Below are 8,475 nucleotides of genomic sequence, written 5' to 3'. Positions count from 1 at the left end.
CTTGCTCTCTGATACTCCATAAAACTGTTTATATTCCCTGTAAAAGTATTTTCACTCTGTTTGCTTAGTGACCATGCACCACAAATATTCTCTTTACCACTAACAATCATGAAATGAAAATGTTTACAAAACCTTGTTTAGTGCCAGTACCCAATAAACTATAGAAATGCTCTGAAGTGAATGTGTGTATGCAATGTGTGTATGCATGTATGAATGAAGTATTTACCTAATTTTTCTGTGCAGCAGAGAGGTGGTGATGTACTTTTACTAGCACTACTCCAAGATTGCATGCATTTGGTGTCTACTGTCTGGTTTTATAACACTTTGAAGCTTATTTATGGTCTGTGGAAGAACTGACATGTGAACTAAGCTAACTATTTTTGCAGCTTTTTTGGAGCCTTGGCCATATCTATTCAAGATCATGTGTTTATGCCACATCAATGCAAACTTGTTGGTTTTCCTACCTCAGATCAGGTATTTGAGCTAGTTTGTCCTGCGCTGCTTTGATGCTACCCATCGTAAACCATTTGCACTTTTCTTCCTGCATTGCTGTAACCTGTGATGTGTTCTGAAAGAGGAATTGTCCCACAGCTTTTTTTAAGGTGACACATTTGAAAATACTTGACTCAATATTAGGAGGGCAATTGTTTGCCTTTGAAGGAACTCTGTTTTGTAAGAGGGAATCACAATGCATTTTAGTTCATTGAGTTAACTGTGGCTACCCCAAGAGTCTGAGGTAGACTTGTTTGCTCTTCTGTTTGCAGCTGGCTTGTCTTTCTCAGATGATACACAGGGTGGCTGAGCAACACTTGGTGGCTTTCATCCATTCCTTTGCAACTTTCATTTGGTATCTCACACACAGTATGTATCTCCAATGCCAAATCCTCTTTATCAAGCTCACAAAAACAGGCTGTGATGTGTTGCCAGCAGGAACAAAGTGCAAAGGGGTGAAGTCTTGGAAAGGAAAGCTCTGTTTTTGCACAGAAAGTGTTTATACCCAGCAGCAGCAGGATCTGCTCTCTAGCTGATCTCCTTTCAATGCAGGGCAGGATTTAGGCAGAACCACCACAGTACCCCATCTCTCTGAACTTCAGGGACTGAGAATAGATACTCACCTACTGGTTTGGGTATTTTTAAAGCATATAGTTTTGCTTAGAATATTTATTGCTTTTCTTGTGATCCTGAAATCCATAACCACTGTCAACATAGTAGCTGTATTTCTTTTATGATTAAACTTTGTTCCTGTAATTTGTGTGTGTTGCAGAGATTCTTTGGTTCAGTGTTTTTTACTAACACATAAGTGAATAATAATATATAGATGGATTTCATATTCTTATACATTCTGATAATCATGTAAAAGGGATTTTTTTCTATTATTATTTTTTTCTGCTTAATAATTTGTTTAATCCTGCAAACCAAGGACATAACTCAGAAGCCTTTCTTTGGGTGTAGTGTTTCAGTTCCTTTCCCTTCAAACATGGGAACCAGCACTACACTGGGAAAATTTTATTTCAAAAATACATCTGTGTTGCCTCCTTCATTACAAGAGTCTCACATTCAAAAAATTAGAGACCTTTACCCTTCACAGCTACTAAGGGTCAGTCTACAGAGGAGCACAAAATGTCGCTTGCCACCACTAACAGCACTCACAGAAGCACTGCCAGACCTTATGCTCTCTTAACAGGATCTCACAACACAGTTAATACATAAACCCAGATAATAATAAACTATGTTCTGACAGATGACTTTGGGCTAAAAGAGCTTGCAACAAGACAGCACACAATATACATTTTTTTCCCCTGGGATCTCTGTAGCTGACCTATTCTTAAAATTGAGTTTTGTGATGTGGAGACTCTTGAGCCTTCAAAGCAAAATCTTTCAAAACGTTCATGAAACTTGCCTCTATTTGTCTTTGTCTGGCAATAAATACCTTCCATTTAAAAGAGTATTTGACTTCAGTATCTCTTGACAGTGAAGAAATTATTTTTCTTTGGAGGATTAAAGATATTGCACCTGCTCCTCTTCTTCTTTTAGTAGTGCATAAACAGATAATATGCAATACCTGGTATTATTCCACAAAATTCACGTTACAGCAGGTACCTCTATAATTCAATTAAGATAACACAGATTGGCTCCTGTGCACTGAGGAACAGGGTTTGTGTTTCTGCGAGTTCCTCTTTGTTTTTGGAAAAGTAGCCAGAGCTTTCTCATGCACCCTAAATTTAGAGGGGCCTTTTTTTGTCCAAAGCAGTTCAGAATATCTGATACTGTAAAATGTGTGGGAGAGGTGTTTCTATCTCTTAAGCATCCTTATCCATATCTTCAGGAATAACTAACTTTTGCCTTAAATCTGTAGACTGCACATGTTTTAGATTAGTGTCATTTGTGTTTTTGTAGGTTTTATGAGTTTTTTTAAAATAATTTTCCTGTTTTCTGAGTAAATTATGTGAAACATCTGCCCTAAATTTAATCTATCAAGCTCATAAAGGGAAAAGGCAGACGTTTTATGAGTGATATCATAACATTTAGATAATTATCTTGTTTGTTTTAGCAGTTTCTATTTTGGTCTCTGTACAGTATTCTTTCATTAAAAGACAATTTTTATATGGTGTACTGGTAAAGGAGAACAGCCAGTGATCACATATAAAGTACATATATAATAGTGGTCCTGTTAATCAGTAATATTCTGTGTATTTTTAACTGAACTACATTCATTGTGTGAGCATAAACATAATCTCAAACCTGTTATATTGGTCTCAGATTAAAAAAGGATGAAAAATCTCTGTATAGACAGCACATAATACCTGTAGCCTTCATTAACTGTGCAATTTATGGAAGTTCACGTAGGATATATAGAAAGCACAACCAGAGCAACGAATGCAAGATGGGCTTATGGTACCCTTTTGCTCTGCCATCTGCATCAGTTCAGTGAAGTTTTGCTGTCTGGTATCTGCCATATGTGCAAATCTTTTTAATGGAAGGTGGAAAATCATTCTGGGGATATATTATTCATCATTTGTACACCTGTTCTTATCTCCTTTACTAGGCATCTGACACTGTCTGCTATCCAAAACAGTATCCCGTGCTGGTGTAAACCTCTGGTATGCCCTGATGTGGTTATTCTTGCTGCTCATGTGCTTATTCCTGTGTTTTTTTTTTTTTGGTTTTTTTTTTTTTTTTTTTTTTTTTTTTTTTTTTGGTTTTTGGTTTTGGGTTTTTTTTGTTTGTTTGTTTTTTGGTGTTTTTTTGGATGGCTTTTATTTTGTTTTGTTCCAAAGCACCTGCTTCCACTAACTTTGCAGGATAGAACCAAATATAGACAATGAAAAATGGATGACTAAAGTATTTTATTTAAGAGAAGATGCTGATTGGCTTTTAGCAGTTTAGCTGATAAGTGCTTTAGCTTTAAAAAAAAAAAAAAAAAGAAAGAAAAAAAAAAAAGAAAGAAAGCCCCTGTAGCTCTCCCTTGTAGTCATCTGTGAGACTACTCACCAAACAAACCTTACTGGAATTGTAAGTGATCTTCCTTCTCTCAGAGCTGGATCACAACCTTTCAAAGCTCATATGGATTCACAATAATGTTTTGACTATGTTTGACTATGTTGGTGAGACCTCACCTCTTCCTGGCAGATTTTGGATGACATTTGCTCCATTTCACCTTATGCCTTCTTTTGTGAGGTATAAATTGCTATTGCTCTTCCAGTTCATGTATTTTCTTTCCTGATTTCCACAGGACTTTCCTCAATCAATGCATGCTCAGCTTGCCTCCTGGGACTTTGTGCAGCCCAGGAGGTCCAACGTGTCCAGTTAAAGTAGGATCTGTGCTGGCCTAGTGGAAAAGACTGATCCTTTCCAACTTCAAAAATTTTTGCCTGCTCTGTAAAAAAATAAAAAAGTGATTGAAAATAAAATGCCCCATAGAAATGTAACAGTTTGGGGGAGGGCGGTTGTTGGGTTTTTTGGTTAGCAGTGTGAAATCAGTTCATCTTTCTGAGAGCTATTTATGTTGCAGAGGAGCTGAGAGGGGAAGGTAAGAGAAGCATGCATGTTATTTTTCAGTGCAGAGAGTCTGCATTTTTCTGCCCCCACTATATATCAGTGGATAGAGAATTCATTCATTTGGAACTTACTAAGTGGTGCCAGAAGGCAACTGAAAATAATAGCAGTGCTAAAGGCTTAGCTGTATGAATGATATGCAGTTTGTGCCCAGAATCTATTATAGTTTGTTGGAACTTCAGAGTTTAAAAGACAGATTTTCAGAACGCCTGTAAATCCAAAGTCTATGCCAACAAAGTTCCAGGGTCACTAGTTAAAATTCAAATTCTCCCTTACAGATAGAATATGCTATAGCATACATTCTTAGTCTCTGTTCTCATACTAGCAGGTAGGAGTAACTGAGTTATTCTCTGAATACATCTGAATATTTTTTTTTCTTTCTTCCTGTTTGAGGATTCTGCATTTCCAGATAGTCATCCAGGACAGAGTTTTAATTAAATGTTTTTTCAAATTTTTTCTGACCACTCATTGCCCTAAAACAAGGCTTTTGTTAGCTTCTCCTTGTTCTTTGCTGTTCTTCCTGCTCCTCGCTTGGTTAAACATAAAACTTTCCCTTCCTGATCAGTCATTTAAATGGAATAAGCGCTACAGACCAAACAGACAGACCTGTGACCCCATCTGGATTTCAGGCTCTCACTGCAAGTCAGTACCAACAGTCTCACAGGGAATTTAAACCGCACCATCCCCGGATGCCAGCGAGAGGCACTGCAGCTCTCCCCGCTTCGCCAGAGATCCCACCCGCAATCCTGGCATCCGTGTCTGGTCCAGCGGCACATGCATTCACTGGTCCAGTGACACACGCTTTTACAGGGCTGTGGCACAGCCAGTGGCACACGCATTCACAGGGCTGTGGCACAGCCAGTGACACACGCTTTTACGGAGCTGTGGCACAGCCAGTGGCACACGCATTCACAGGGCTGTGCCACGCCGCTCCGGATTGTCCTTCAGCCCGCTCCCCTTGCCTATGCTGCGGAGGCGGGCAGCAGCAGCGCCCGGTGGCATACATGTGCATTTGGCTTCTCATCGGCAGCGGCAGTCTGCTATTTTAAGCCGGCCATGAGACTGTGAGCTGAGTAACAGTAACAGGAAAATGTAGATGCCTGTGATATTTATCTTCTCTAGGCAAGTGTCTATGACCAGTCATTTAATTTTTAACCAAGTTGTACTGCTGTGTTGATGCGGCTTGCTTCCAAGCACGGTCAGAATTCCTGAGAAATCAGTGGGCTTTCCAGTACTTCCCAATGAAAAAGTCATGCTTGCCTGTAATCCCATGCTGAGAGTAAGAGCACTAACTGAAGTGCTTATGAGAAATAGCAAGGGGCATTTTTACCTCAGAAGCCAGGGAAGGAAAGGGAGTAAGTGACAGGAGACTTTCGGGCTTCTGTTTTGTTGCAGTGTGAGCGGAGCCAGAGGGCAAATTCTTCTCTCCTGCTCAGTCTCATTATTCTACCCTCTGTATATCCCACCAGCCCACTGACATCCAGAGCAGGGAAAGGAAAAACTTCTGGGACCTAGCAGGAGAGCCTGACTGTGTCTCCCTATTCTCCTGTATGTGTGAATCTGGTATGAGACAAATCAAAGTACAAAATTAAACTATTTTCTCCTTTATATATTTTCCATAATACCGTTTCTTTGAGGATTCAAAATGCCAGAAGTGATTGCCAATGTTTCATCTGGTTAGCTTACATGCTGATTGATGACTTTGATAATATGTGTAGTTTAATGATATTTACACTGTTTGTCCAGTTAGGTATATTAAAAGAATGTTGAGAAAATAGTAGACGTGCTAAAATCCTATGGTAACAGCTCATACATTAGTGGTGTTTTGTTGTGAACAAAGTCATTTTTCAGCCAAGTCATAAAGTAGCCTAAAAACAAGTGTGGCACTGTTTGCTTCAAATGAGACTGTTGCCATGTGACCACCATTCATCTGACATCATTACTGACATAGCTTTCGTTAGTATGATATCTGATTAAGGCTCCCAGCCATGGTGGAGCCAGACTAAGTAGTCTGAGTGAGGTGGCTGAGGAAAGTTAATGTGTCAATGTTACTATTGGGTGAGAGCGTCTGCTCAAAGTTTCCTTTGGAGAACGACGATGGAAATGGCTGACAATCTTTCTAATGGGAATCTTCCAAAAATATTTGAAGATCTGGTTGCAATTAAAGATGTGCTGGACTCCAAATAAAGATGTAATCACTTCAGCAAAACATGAGATACCCTTCCTGTGTGAGGAAATGCAAATATGGAGCAAAATTAAAAAAAGAAAAAAAGCTAAGAAATGAAATTAATCACATATTTGCAGAAACCAAGTAATTAAATACCTGTGTAGCAAGTGAATGTATTTCTGTCTTGTACATGTAAATAAACAATCAGTCTTTTTTTTTTGTCTAAATTTCTCTTTTATTAAAAAAGAAATTATAAGTCTTGAGGTATCCTTTTTACCTTAGGAAAAGATAGTTTTCAACAGGTAGAGTGAAAAATAATTTGCAACGTCCATCTGAGATGGGATAAATTCCGCTGTTTCTGCTTTGGCTTTTGAAATCCACAAAGATTACCACTGTGTCTAGTAATCTGGAAAACACATGGACTAGCCTGAAAAAATATTGTAATTTTCTTTACAATGGAATGAATGGAATGATGAAATAATTTTTTGGTAATTCCACTTCTTAAGTTTATTATTAATCCGTGCCCCAATTTTGGTTTTTAATAAGGGACTTATTCTAATATTGTTCAGTTTTTCCTTTTAAAATTAGATTATGGTAAGTTATTTTCCTTGCACAGATGCCTTAATGCTTGATGTATCTATAATACTTTGAAGTGCTGTGGGACTAAGACCTATCATAGACTGATATGGGACTCAGATCCACAACTAAGTCCTCCAGAGTGCTTCTCATACCTGATGCTCAAGTGATTTGGAAAGATTTACATTGTCAGGGGTGACAGGGAAGCATAAACCAAAAAGTTTTAGTGGGAAGTATGATTCCCAGTGCCTAGATCCTCTTGGGAAAAGGATTTAGGTCAAAGAGAGGAATTAAGGTTTTGACATTGGAAAGAGGTAACACTCACCAAAGAGTAGGTTACATATAGTTTTAAGAAGCACTTCTAGGTCGTGGAGATCTTTAACTCTGATGCTATATGATGGTCTGACCCATAGTATCTGGGCACTGACTTTGCCTAGATGACCAAAAGTCAGCAGTTCTGGGGATGTACTGCATTTGCATGGCACCTTTTCTTGAAAACACAGTTGTTGGCCCCATGGAGTGATATAGGCCATTGCAAATTTAAAAAGTGAAAAGACCAAAGGATATGGCTTCAAGTGAAATTGTTCTGATGAGTCTTATTTTTTTCTTGTACAAATATACGTGAAGAAAAATAGAGCCTATTTCTAAGAAGTACTGAAATATCCTTGGTATGGGTTACTCACCCATTATCAAAATCTTTAATGGTCTAAATTCTGTACCATTTGGCTTGTGGCCAGCCAATGGGAAATGCTAAGATTTCATGCAGGATTAAATTGGTACAATTTGAACATTGATTCTCCAATAAAACCAGTGAAATGAATGGATAAACTTATGCATTGAGCTTCAGTTTATTTTTGCAAGAAAATGTAGTGGAGTCTGCCCTATCTTCATATAGTTTGCAAAAAATTAGTAAAAGATATTTGTTGCTGCTGAAAGGAATAATGATAACATCACTTTGAAATTGTAAGAAAAATGCTGGGTATTAATCTACTATAGCCTTTTAAATGACTGATCATATACATTTAATCTTCTTTTCCTTTAATTAGAAAAGGTTGTAATGTGATAGATCCTTTTGACATTAGATTCAGCAACACATTACGTAGATGAAATCACACTTAAGAGTACTGCAGACTGGATCTGAGTAGCTCAGCTGATAAGGCACTGGTTTGTCATCTACTAGACAACGGTTCAAGACATCTCTGATTTCTTAAGTCAAATTAATTTAGTTATGTCAGCTATGCTGCCATAAGATGATAATCCATGCTGCATGGATGCCAGGCATACTATTACCTTCTTTGGCTAGATTGAAACTGTGTCAGAGACACTGGGGGTAGCTAGAATCCATTGCAGGTGTGGTGAGAAAAATGGAACACATGAATTTCAAGAATTCTAAAATAACTGTCCTTAGTTATAAATAATTGGTCCTTTGTTTCAATTGGTCTATGTTTTTTTATTTCTAGTAAGACCCAGAGTGAAAGATGTTAAATCCACTTGAACTCTGGTTGGACCTAGGATCTATCTATTAAGTTTACTTGAAATAACTCCTCAACAATCTCACTGGAACTCCCCCCATGTTGCTGCCTTCTCTGTGCAGGGCTCTAGCATGCATTATTATCATGACTCAGCAGAGGTATTGGTCACTTTGTGTGTTTCTAGGCTCAACCAACACGTTGCAA

The 8,475-nt window shown here is 38.2% G+C and overlaps 1 long non-coding RNA gene across 1 annotated transcript; it reads left to right on the top strand.

Moving 5' to 3' along the window:
* The first annotated feature begins 398 nt into the window (after nt 1-398).
* LOC136290625 (uncharacterized) lies at nt 399-4,016 on the top strand. Its single transcript, XR_010721259.1, has 3 exons — nt 399-474; nt 3,047-3,101; nt 3,734-4,016. It is a non-coding gene; the product is annotated as an uncharacterized lncRNA (long non-coding RNA).
* The last annotated feature ends 4,459 nt before the right edge of the window (nt 4,017-8,475 follow it).

This window comes from Chamaea fasciata, unplaced genomic scaffold, assembly GCF_029207755.1.
Source record: "Chamaea fasciata isolate MVZ Bird 193981 ecotype frontalis unplaced genomic scaffold, bChaFas1.0.hap1 SCAF_6, whole genome shotgun sequence".
Taxonomy (NCBI): Eukaryota; Metazoa; Chordata; class Aves; order Passeriformes; family Sylviidae; genus Chamaea; species Chamaea fasciata.
The sequence above is the reverse complement of the archived record's forward strand: the minus strand, read 5'-3'. Positions and strand labels throughout refer to the sequence as shown.